General features: G+C 43.4%; 1 protein-coding gene across 2 annotated transcripts in view; it reads right to left on the bottom strand.

The window, feature by feature from the left end:
• Window positions 1-6918, bottom strand: part of LOC117713894 (uncharacterized) — a 30354-nt gene extending 23436 nt beyond the window's left edge. Inside the window, exons 1-2 of one of the 2 annotated variants that reach the window (XM_076939810.1) lie at window positions 6692-6918; window positions 6379-6466 (exon numbers count right to left, since the gene is read on the bottom strand). The gene's annotated coding sequence lies outside the window, so the exon portion shown is untranslated. The remainder of the gene's footprint in view (window positions 1-6378; window positions 6467-6691) is intronic. The other variant, XM_076939809.1, reaches the window with a different exon arrangement.
• Between the last annotated feature and the right edge of the window lie 5404 nt (window positions 6919-12322).

Genomic DNA, 12322 nt, shown 5'->3' with positions numbered 1-12322 from the left:
GTTAGAGGGCAGCCTGGTCTACAGAGTGAGTTCCAGGGCAGCCAGGGCTATACAGAGAAAGCCCGTCTCTGGGGATGGGGGTAGGGTGGGGTTTAATCCCTAAATAATAAGTTAAAGGCAAAGCTGGGCAACATGAGACCCTAACTAAAAAACAAACAAACAAAAAAAAATCACAATACAACATACATGTTATGTGGTTGCCATACTATATTGTTAAGGAAATAATGGTAAAAAGTCTATACACGCACCACACTGATGCAACCACTGAGTCGGATGCATGCAACTATAATACCAGCATTTAGGAGGCTAAGGCTGGAGGAGTACAAGTTCAAAGCTAGCCTGGACTGCACAGTCAGTTCCAGGACAGCCTCAGCTTTATAATGAGACTGTTCCCCACTTCCAAAAAAAAAAAAAAAAAACTGTACCCCCACCACCCAGCAAAAAAAATCCAAATGGATGGGGTGGTGTAGGCATGCAGGCCAGCATGCACGAAGAGGACAGTGAATTTGAGGCTATTCTGAGCTACACAGCAAAACTCCCTCTCAAAAAAAGGTGCAACTACCCACACAATACATGTCAGAACAATGTTAACCTTTCTTCTAACACAGAGCCTATGGAAGGCAGAATCACAACTGTACACGGCATGATCTCCCCCACAGAACCGGAGTGGGAACATAGAGGAGTACAAATTGACTCCACACAAAGAATTTTGTCTTCAGTTCCAGGAACCTAGATTTTTGACTCCTGGGACAGCATTCCTCAGGAGACACTAGAAATGAGAATGTCACCTGGTCATTTGAGCTTTGTCTAGAACCAAATTCCTAATCAAAGGCAAAATGGCACTAACCTACTGACTACAGCAATTGTTCCCAAGAACCAAAGAGAAAGTGGGATACAGGGACACAGTCTGAGCAAAAAGGAAGTTTGGAGTCTCACATACTTTCGTGATGAATAAAATTAAAAGAAAGTAGCAACTAAAAATAAAACAAAGGAAAGGGGCTGCAGGGTCAAGGATATGCACTTGCACAGAACCAGAATTCAACTCTGTGCAGCAGTGCTGACAGCTCACAACTGCCTAGAACTCCCAGCACAGGGAGATCCAACTCCTCTAGCCTTTGGAGACAGACAGATACAAACACACACTTACAAATATATTAAAAGGAGAGAGAATGGAAGTCACTCTGAGGATGAAGGGTGTTCTGCCAGATATGTAACCCAGAACAGTGTTCTTGCTGAGGGGAAATACGGAAACATTACCTAAGGAGGAGTGAAAACGTAAAAAGCCAGGGATGGCAGCGTACATCTGTAGCCCTGACCCTAGGAAACCATGGCAGGAGGATAGGGAATTCAAGGCCAGCCTGGGCTGCAGTCTGAGGCTAGCCTAAGCTACATGAGAACAGCTGCAGTCATTTCCCATTGGATTGTACTGTGTCCAAGCATTCAATCTCCTTTCCAATTTTTTTTTTTTAATACTGGAGATTAAACTTGTTTTTAATTCTCCTTTTGAAAGTCTCCTTATGTAACCCATGTTGACCTTGCACTCAAAATCCTACCTCTATGAGATTCAGCTTTGAATTCAGCTCCCAGCATCCTTTCTGGCCTCACATATGCTAACACTGGGACAGCCAACCCTCTTTTTTACTTATTTTAAAACAAGCACTCACTACATTGGTCACGCTGACCTTGAATTCACTCTATAACCCTTAATGGCTTTGAACTTTCCATTTTCTTACGCTGACTTCCCAGTAGCTAGGATTACAGGTGAAAGCTACCATCCTAGCTCTAATTTAACCTTTGGTAACAATGCTATTTACCCAGAATGTGTGTCAATGTGACGATTAATGGATATGGCTTGTAATAGTGATACCATATCTACTGGGAACTGTTTCTCCTCACTTTGAGGAAGAGTTACAACTTCCTTTGTGTGTTTTAGGTAGAATACAGGCTTGCTTAGTTACTATTACAAATGTCAAATACATGTGAAAGGGCTGAGCAACCACATTGTAACGGACTGTTACAGTATGCCTCAAGTTCTTCAACACATGCTCTCTCCCCTGCCATCTTTGCTATGTGCTACATAGCTCAGGTGGGTCTTGAACTTAAGTTCTTCCACCCTCACCTTTCAGAAGTGCTAGAATTACAGTTGTCCATCAACATAGTCAGTCATGTGATATTTTAAATGTGTTAAAACTTATTACACACTAATTAATAAGGATGCACATGCTCTCTCTTTTTTATTCATTTCCAACCCCCTGAAACAGGGTTTCTGTGTAACTCTGCCTCTTCTAGAACTCAATCTGAAGGCCAGGTTGGCCTTGAACTCACAGAGATCTGACTGCTTCTGCATCTCAAGTGCTGGAATCAAAGGGTGTATCACCACTGCCTGGCCTCTCTTTATTTTATTTTTTCCCCTACCCTTCTCCCTCTAGCTCGAGCCCTGCTCGCTCCAGCCCTGCTTGCTCCAGCCCAAAGGGTTTTTTTTGTTGTTGTTGTTTTGGGGTTTTTTATTGTTGTTGTTGTTTTATTATATGTAAGTATAACTGTATATTATATGTAAGTAACTGTAGCTGTCTTCAGACACCCCATAAGAGGGCATCAGATCTCATTACAGATGGTTGTGAGCCACCATGTGGATGCTGGGATTTGAACTCATGACCTCTGGAAAAGCAGTCAGTGCTCTTAACCACTGAGCTATCTCGCCAGCCCTCTTTATTTTTTAAAACAAGTGTTTTCTAATGAAGTCAGAATCCAGATTTGGCTGGGGCAGGCATTCTTGTGTTGAAATACAGTTTAGCGGGGACACTGATTCTGCAGTCACAGAGCCAAGGAGGTACAAAACGGAGAGGTCAAAGAATTCATCTGTGTGTGGTATGTACTATCAATTTATCCCTCCAGTTTGGTAAGATGATTCTCCGGTCTCTACCTACTGAGTCCCAGGATTGCAGGAATACATATCATATTCAAGTTTATGCAGAACTAGAGATAGAACCCAGGGCTTCCTACATTCTAGGCAAGTGCTCTGCCAACTGGACCACATCTCCAATTCCCACAGTTGTTTCTAATTGAATACAATTTTAGATAAGAGTTGTACTTTTAATATTCACGTTTCTTTTTAATTTTAAACTAACACTGTATCAAGACATACACATTCGAAAATTTAGCAGATACTACCAATAGTTCAAATTATATTTTCACTAAACTCTGTCACCAACTGTACATGTATAACCTTACCAACTGTATGGTAATAACTCTTTTTTTGGGGGGGAGGGGGTCTGATTAGATTTTCTGAGACAAGGTCTCATGTAGCCTAGGCTTACCTAGAACTCAGTATGTAGCTCAGGTTGGCCTAGAACTCAAGCTCCCCCTGCCCCCGCCTTCTAAATACTGGGATTATAGGTATGCAGCACTATGCCTGGCTTTCTGCCCTCTTTTCTTTCTTTTTTTGGCTCATCTGATACCATCAATTTTTCATTTATGTCCCTTAAAAGGCAAATAAAGACATAACATGGACATTGTCCTCTCTCTCTCTCTCTCTCTCTCTCTCTCTCTCTCTCTCTCTTTTTCTTTTTTTTTCTTTTTCGAGACAGGGTTTCTCTGTGTAGCCCTGGCTGTCCTGGAACTCACTCTGTAGACCAGGTGGCCTCAAACTCAAATCCGCCTGCTTCTAACATGGACATTGTCAAGCCAAAGTATCCCCTGACATTTTCAGATACACCACCCTGGCAGGTGAGTCTTCTGGTCATTTACCCCTGGAGTGGCTCCAACTGGTTCGGTAGCTTTGAGTAGTCACACAGGACTGGTTCCTCCTGTAAGTAGAACTAGAACATTCCCCCAGGGAAATTGAGTCCTACTTTGGTTTGGGGAACCCAAAGCAATCTAAAAACACTCCAAGAGGTTTTGACTATTTAGGAACACAAACATTTCCTAAGATTAATAACTAAGCAGGTGAATTTTCTATCTGTTTTGTTTGATGAGTATTTCACCTGCACGCATGTCTGTCTGTGCACCGCGTATGTGCCTGGTGCCCATAGAAACCAGAAGAGGGCACTGGAGTCCCTGGAATTGGAGTTGCATATGGTTGTGAGCTGCCCTGTGGATGTTAGAAATTGAACTGAAGTCCTCTGCAAGAGCAGCCAGTGTTGTCAACCACTGAGCCCCCTTGTTTGTCTTGCTATATAGTCCTGAGTTGCCTCAAACTTTCAATAATACACCTGCCTCTGTCTCCACTACCCATTTGCAAGAATAAGAGTTTGTGTACCACCAAAAAAAAAAAAAAAAAGTTTAACTCTTGAAGCTCTCCTCTTGCACTGTACAAGTATAATTAGTCCCTGCTTAGCCCCCTGACCTCCTACGCCCTTCTCTTCCAACGTGGCTATTCCTTTACCCTGTCATTTAGTCTCAACTCAGACAGAACTCACTTCTCTTGGAAGTGAATATGATCAAAATACACTATATGAATTATTAAAATGTCATAATAAACCCATTATTTTAGACAATCAACACTGTCAAACAAAAAGGTATATGAAACATCTGTGCTGATGGGGAGGAGGACAAAGATGAGGAGGAGAGGAAAGAGGAAGAAGAGGAAGCAGCAGTAGCCACTCCAGCCCGAGAAATGGCTGAATGTGTAAAGGCATTTGCCACGAAGCCTAAAAACCTAAAGTTCCCTGAGTTCAATTCCTGGGACCCACACGATGAAAGGAAACAATGGACTCCTGACACATATTCCAGGATATACACACACTCATATAATACAAAATAAAATGTAGTGTAAGCAGTTAAAAGACTTGGGATATAACTCAGTGACAGAGCACTTAATTTATCATGTCCAAGGCCCTAAGTTCACCACCCCCAGTCTCAGTCTCTGTCTCTCTCTCACACGCACACTCTCATACACACACACACACACACACCTTACCTTCGTGTACTCTATAACAAGAGTGTATTAACTCAGAATCTCAGTAGAGTGTATTAACTTCCAAAGCTCTCATCAATTTGTAATACGTTTATTCAGTACTGTAAGAACAGGCTTAAGCTAGATTTTTTTTTTTTCACTACCTCCCCTTGTCATGCTGAAGATGGAACCTGGGGCCTCACACACTCTAGGCAAGAGCTACACCACTTCATCCAGAAATAAGCATCAGTTAGTCTACAGGGAAAAAAAATAATCAAAAATGGAGAAAAAAATTTAAATGGAGAAAAATGCCAACAGAAATAAACCATCAAAATATACACAGAAAATGGGGGAAATACACACCTCCTTAAAAAGTTACTATAACAAACAACGTGACCCACCCTAGGTTCAAAGATCCTAAAAAGACATCTGAGAATTTCAATGATAACCTTAAAAGGGGGACTGAAGACTTATCAATTAAAAGTCCAGACTGCTCTTCCAAAACCATAGATCTAACTCCCAGCACCACACCAGGTGGCTCACAACTTCCTATAATCCAGCTCTAGGGGCCCAATGCCCTTTTGTGACATTCCAGAGCACTGCACTCAAGGGCATAAGCCCTCACCCCATACATAAACGTCTAATTTTTAAAAATTAACAATTTAGAATGTATTAAACAACAACAAAATGCCTTAAAGAGGTCTGGGTTTCTATATAGCTCAGTGGTGGAGAGCTTACCAAACATGCACAAAGCCCTAGACTCAATTCTCACTAAGAAAAAAAACAAAGAAACTTTGAAAAAAATCTTAGATGCAGAAACATCCAAAAACCTGTCTTATAACAATAAAGAATTCTGATTTCACACAAAGAAGATACTATGTAATATTGTTGTTTTTAATTATCGTGGCTGAAAGATCAGTATTAAGGTCTTACTGGGTCAACATCTTTTTTTTTTTTTTTTTTTTTTTTTTTAAAGAAAATGTATTACCCCATTATCATGCCTGGAATTCTCAACTTATTCTCAAATAATTCAACATAAACTCTATTTTAGTTTTCTTTGGAAAAAAACAAACAGTTCAATCAGTACTAACCTAACAAAGCCTCCATTTTTAAAGTCTCCAAGAAGGCACCGGCCTAAAACATTCAGACAATAGCTAACTATTTGGGCTAGGGTGTAGCTCAGCGGGAGAGTGCTAAGCATCTGAGGCTCTGAGTTGCACCCCCAACATCAAAGAAGAGTAACTTGGTATCCTTACTTTTCTTCAACACAAAGACCCTAGTCTTTGTACGTTTAAATTTACATACAGATTTAATGCACACTGCAAAAGTCTACAACGAAGTTGCCTTTTAAAAAAAAATCAGAAAGCAGTGTGTCTCAGTTAAACGTATGTCCCACGAAAGCGAAATAATCGGATAAAGCATTCCTTTCCACACACACACATACACAAAAAGAAAAACAGGAGGAAAAGGCTGTCCTCACCCACCTTTCAGCCTAAGCTCGGCTGCAGCAAGCAGAATCGCCCGGTCCAAGAATGGAAAAAGGTGATGGCAATGGCGAAAAGTCTATTCTTTCTGGGGAGGAAAACAATTCCACGAAGGTTACTTTTACACGGGCTTTAGAAGAAAGGTGGATGCAAACAGCTCAGGGCTGAGTCGTGATGCGCACTCGGGCCGCGGCACCTGGAAAGGCTGCAGAGCCGGGGAAGCCGCCGGCCGCTGCGAGCAGAGCTCGGCCCGCCTCCCCGCAGAGGCCTACCGAGTCCTCTCCCTCCCCGGGCCGTCCCCGCACCGCCTCACCGATTCCTCACCGAGCTGCGTGGAGAGCCCTCGGACAAACGCCGAGAAGGTCTCCGAGCTCGGAGAAAGGGGGGGCCCCCCCCACTGCTCGTGACGTCACTTCCATTTCCGGCTCGGAGTTCTCGGCCACGTTGGAGCTCTCCAGGCTGGAGAGAAAAACTTGTTTGTTCCCGCGTCTCCGCAGTTGCAGCCTTTTTCGGGTGGTTTCATAAGGGGAGTTGAGACTGGAAAAGAGCCGAGAGGTCGAGATCAGAAGCGAGACCTTGAAGGGGGAACAGTGCGGGGGCGGGGCGAGAGGCGGGACCAGGCCGGGGTGCGCCTCGGCTGATGGCGGACCGGTGGGGCGAGGATGGGGGTGGGGACGCCCCGGTGGAGATGCTGCTGACAAAAGCTTTTCTCTCCCGCCTCTGCCTCACGCTCGCGGTGCCCTTAGCCATGTTGCACAATCTGCCAACCCTGGAAAACTGATCCGTCTGCTCCATTGAGTTACTGCTGTCTCCAGACACCTTTATATCGACCTGTCTTTGTGTGTGTCTGGACACTGTGCTAACACCACAGTCGTTGATTCTGTCGTGTTTTAAGGATAAAGATACTGCTCCACCATCACCACTAAGGGCTCAATTAGCAGAGCCCCAGCCTAGCGTCACGAAGCCCTGGGATCCATCTCCAGTAGTCTGATGCTTGGGAGATGGTACTCGCGTACTCAGAAGATGGAGACGTGGTTCAAGGCCAGCCTTGGCTACATAGTAAATTCAAGGCCAGCCTGCCTGGGATACGTGAAACCCTGTATCCAAATGCTTAGTTCCTAACTTATTTTTTTCTAATTTTTAGTAATAGTGGGGTTGTATGTATGTGTGTGCATGTGTTTAACAGAATAAGCAGGCATGTACATGACAATGTATGGAGGTCAAAGGGCGACTTCCAGGAGTCAGTTCTCTTACCATGGGTTTCAGGAATGGAAGTCGGCTTCTCTTTCACCCACTGAGCGAGCTTTTGGGCCCAAACGACTCCATTTTTAAAGGCAGTTTAACAACTTGGGTGTTTTCTATTTTTGGAGTAATTCAGAGTAAAACTAGGTCAGGCATCGTGCTCTGCACCTTTAATCCAGCCCCCAGGAGGTAAACGCAGGTGGATCTCTGTGAGTTCAAGGCCAGACAGGGGTATAAACTATTTCATAGTTTCATAAGGATCCTAGCTGTGTGTGTGTGTGTGTGTGTGTGTGTGTGTGTGTGTGTGTGACTGTGAGTATAAGTCGTGAACCTAGAAAGGGAACCATGAATGGGGGGACAAAAGATGTTTTAAAGAAATAGACAAGTTGGGCTGGAGAGATGGCTCAGTGGTTAAGAGCACTTGTTGCTCTTCCAAAGGACCCTGGTTCAATTCCCAATACCCATGTGGCAGCCCACAACTCCTGTTCCGGGTGTACCTGATACCTCTTTTGTACTCCATGGGCATGAGATAGCCATGTAATACCCAGACATACACTCAGGAAAAGCACCCATACATCCACCATAATAATAATAAGTAGAAATAAAGGCATTAAGTTGGGAGGATGAGGAGGGTACGTTTTGGGGAGGTGCAAACTGTAGAAGTAACTGACAGTCAACCAAAACCAGGTATGAATGAAAATGCCTAATGAAACCTTATTACTCTGCTGTCTAAAATGCACATGCGCAGGGCCGGAGAGCTGGCTCAGCAGGTAAGAGCATTTGCAGCTCTCCATTAGGATGTGAGGTTGCATCCCAGGACCATGTCAGGAAACTCCTTAATTAACAGCTGCAGCTCTGCACAAATACATACATAACATAAATAAAAAAATTTTTGCATGAGTTCGAGGCCAGCCTACCCTACAGAGCAAGTTCCAGGACATCCAGGGCTACACAGAGAGAGACTCTGTCTCGAAAAACCAAACTAAACCAAACAACAACGAAAAGCTTTAATAAAAGAGTAATAGCACTGTGGTAATTCATATTTATTTTTTGTTATGGGTGGGTTTTCATTTCACTTGAGTTTATACCTAGTAGTGGACTTGCCGGATCATATGGTGACTATACATTAAGAATATACAAACGGGCTGGAGAGATGGCTCAGTGGTTAATAGCACTGACTGCTCTTTCAGAGGTCCTGAGTTCAATTCCCAGCGACCCCAGGGTGATTCACAACCACCTGTAAGGGCAGCCGATGCCCTCTTCTGGTGTGTCTGAAGACAGCTACAGTGTATTCATATACATAAAATAAATAAATAAATCTAAAAAAAGAAAACTCTAGAAGAGAATATGTAAATGGGCTGGAGAAATGGCATAGAGGTTAGGAGCACTTGCTGCTCTTCCAGAAGACCCAGCTCACAACTGCCTGTCACTCCGATTCCAAGGAAACTGACAGTCTTATCTAGGCATACATGCAGCATAATCCACATAAAATAACATAGAAGCAGTTTGGGGGTCTATGGGACCTCACTGGTCCCAGGAACTCCAAAAGAGGAGCTGCCACTTGCCTCTGGCTCTTACAGACTTTCTGCCCCCTCTCCTGAGAAGATCCTTGGGCTTTGGAAGGAGGAGTGTCATATAGGTATCCGGTTGAAGGTTAAGCACTCTGCCGTCTCTTCTCCTCTGCATCTTAACCAGTTGTGGGCCCGTGGCAGCTGGCCATTTATTGTAGCTCTCAGCATTCATAGCTGCATAAGCCAGATGGTTACTTATAAGTAATGTGGTGAGAGTGGCCCAGTCGATGCCTGGCACTGGACTTGTTATCTGCTAGCCTATGTTTAGTAGGGACATTGTCACCCCATTTTAGGGTAATTCCATTAGAATGTTGTATACATGTATATATTTGAGAGGCTTCTGCAGTAGACTTTCATGTGACTCTTTTAAAAGGTCTTTAGTGTCCTCTCATTTTGTATCCCCTTCTCTACCTTGCCCTCCCCCATATCCACCCTGTGTAACCCTTTCTGTTCCATTATTCTCTGTTCCCCCTTTATATCACTGCATCGTGTCCTCCTTCCTTTGATCTCCCACCTCTGTATCCCTTTACTTGCTCGATCTCTATGAGTGTTGCAGATGAAATACACATCTAAAGATTCTAACCTAAATCTACAAATGAAAGAAAATATGGTATTTGTCTTCCTTAGTTTGTGTTACCTCACTCAGATGGCTATTGCCAGCCCTATCCATTTACCTGAGAAGTTCATTTTCTTAACAGCTGGATGATAATCCAGTGTGTAAGTGCACCCTATTTTCTTTATCTGTTTATCGGTTGATGGGCTTCTAGGCTGTTTCCGTTTCCCCGCTGTTGCAACCAGAGCCTCAGTGCACAAGCAAGCATCTCTGTAGTAGGATGGAGAGCCCTATACCTGCCCAAGAACAATAGAGCTGGATCGTGTGGTGGATGTAGTTCTAGCTCTTGGAGGAACCTTCACACTAATTTCCATAGTAGCTATGCCAGTTTAGATTCTCACCAGCAGTAAGTGTCCCCTTGCCCCATATCCACGTCAGTTGTGATGCTTTTGACCTTAACCTTTCTGACTAGGGTAACATAAAATTTATTACTTCACTCGATACCTTCCGGAACATCCCAGTAAGAACCCATTGCTGAAGACACCACATACTTGAGTCGTAGGACATGGAAAAATCAAGCTTTGATGCCTACTGGCCAGCTATCATAATGCTGGAAGGTATTATGTATGCTATCAAAGGAGGGATCACCAACTTTACCCAGCCGTGAACAGAGAGCTATAATGACTTTCCCAGTAAGATGCCCCCACTGTTGCAATACTGGAATGAATGCTAAGGGAGTAAGCAGCCACTTCTGGTTGGATTTATGCCACCTCCATCTTTTGGAGAGGGACCTATCGAGTCATACCTGCTACCATTGTCAGGGTCAAGGGTTAACAGGCAGGCCTATGGGAGAATAACTACTATTACTTTTCTACATAGACACAGTATTAAACCAACTCCTAATGACTTGTCATTATACCAGAGATTAGTGCAGCTCTCAACCCTCAGAGAAGCTTCTTTTTGCAATATATTGTGCTTAAGTGCTGAATTATAAAAGTTCTTTACATTCTATGCTTCCAGAACCCTGCAGCATGCTACAGGAAGGTTCGCTCACTGAGCTGTATCCCAAACTTCATTTTCACTTTGTTTTGTAAAACTGAAACTCACGTAACCCAGGCTGACCTCCAACTTTCTATGTAACCAAGGATGGCCTTGAACTCCTGATCCTCTGGCTTCACTTCCCAAATACTGGAATTGCAGGTGTATGACACCGTGACAGTTTTTTCATGTCTTAGTGGGAAAAGGGAGCAGGTGAGGCAGGGACACTTGAGAAAAGAAAGAGGGAAGGAAGGAAGCCCATCAAGGTGGCTCAGTTTAAACTGGCAGGTTTAGGTTTTCCTTATTTTTATTCGGTTTTTTTCAGTGTTGGAGGCAAAATATAAGGCAAGTGTTTCACCACTGAGCTTCAGCTCCCCCGACTACCAGATTTTTCTGCAGAGACAGGAGTCTCGCAAGTAAGCCAACAGTAGGTTTGGAAAGAAAAGAAAAAAAAAAAAAGATGTTCGGTTTTCATTTCGTTCCTTCATAAAAGTAATCCATAATCCATAGAACATGCAAGGTGTAGATTTTATTGTAAAGGGGATCACATTCCCAGTAGGGAGTTCTTGGGTTGGTCATATGCAGAAATGAAATTGTAGGTCAGAGCTGTACCAGTTTGAAACCCTCTTGAGTTGATCTGAACCTTTGGTTTTAATTTTTTTTAATCACATTTTTATTTGTGTATAACATGCCTTGGTGCATGTGAGAAAGTCAGAGAACAACCTGCAGAGAAGTTGGTGCTCTTCTTCCATCCATGTCCCAAGGACTGAACTCAGATCATTAGGTTTAATTACCTGCTGAGCTATCTCAAAGTCTGATACCTTTGTATTATAAACCAGAGGCAGAATCGAACCAGACAAGCTGGAAGTATTGAGACAAACAGGAAACTGGGTGTTTAGCAGGTTTTCCTTATCAGCTGACTGTTTTCCTTGGACTCTACAAATACAGAAATATCGAGCAAGGGCTATCAAGATGGTCCAGTGGGTAAAGGTGCCTGCCACCAAGCCTCATGAACCTGAGATCGATCCCCAGGACCCAAATGGTTCTGAAAGGCGAGAACCAACTCCCCCAGGTTGTCCTCAGACCTTCACATGTGTGTCCCAGCCCACATAGAAAATAAAGAAATAAACTGTGGATACAATGAAGAAGCAAGGCATGGACATGATGGCACATGCCTTGAATCCCAGGACCTGGGAAGTGGAAGCAAGACAGTCAAGAGTTCAGTGCAAGCCTTGGCTAAACACATCAAAGGTGGGGAGGTCTGACAGCTGTCGTTTAGCTCGTTTGTCATTTCACTCTCAAATTGCCTGAGCCTCCTACATTTTTACCTTATTTATGGAGAAATAAAAACTAAAGGTTACACTTACAATAAAGGTCTGTGGGGCAGGCAGGGTAGCTCAGTGGGTAATGGCACTTGCCTTGGAACCTGATAACCTAAGTTTAATTCCCAGAACCCAAATCGTAGAATGAGAAAATCAACTCCCACAAGTTTTCTTCTAACATGTGTATATATGTGTATATATATATACACATATATATG

This window comes from Arvicanthis niloticus, chromosome 8 (genome assembly GCF_011762505.2).
Source record: "Arvicanthis niloticus isolate mArvNil1 chromosome 8, mArvNil1.pat.X, whole genome shotgun sequence".
Taxonomy (NCBI): Eukaryota; Metazoa; Chordata; class Mammalia; order Rodentia; family Muridae; genus Arvicanthis; species Arvicanthis niloticus.
The sequence above is the reverse complement of the archived record's forward strand: the minus strand, read 5'-3'. Positions and strand labels throughout refer to the sequence as shown.